This window comes from Augochlora pura, chromosome 10, assembly GCF_028453695.1.
Source record: "Augochlora pura isolate Apur16 chromosome 10, APUR_v2.2.1, whole genome shotgun sequence".
In the NCBI taxonomy this organism is placed as follows: domain Eukaryota; kingdom Metazoa; phylum Arthropoda; class Insecta; order Hymenoptera; family Halictidae; genus Augochlora; species Augochlora pura.
This window is the reverse complement of record NC_135781.1, coordinates 4,569,773-4,570,125: the sequence shown is the minus strand read 5'-3', so window position 1 is coordinate 4,570,125 and position 353 is coordinate 4,569,773.

Here is a 353-nt window from a genome sequence, read left to right as displayed (position 1 = left end):
ACCGTGCCAATGAAGCGCGAGCGCGAGCGCTCTGTTCGGGGCTTACCCCTGTTTCTGACTGTTACCAGAGTTATGTGTGTTCTTACAATGCGGTTTAGCTGCCGCGATGATCGAGGGAGAGAGAGAGAGAGATATTCTGGATGGTAAATCTTGATACTGAGAATGCTGAATCAGACGCGGCGCTGTTGGCTTGACAAATTTTCAAGATTCCAAGCAATCCTCGTCCAGGAATCGCGATAATTATTTATGGATTCAGTGGTTTCGGGGTTAATGGTTCTGAATATTTTAGGAACGAAGTGTTAAACGGTTTATTTATCTAGAAACTTGAAAATTTAAAAATTTAATAATTTTAA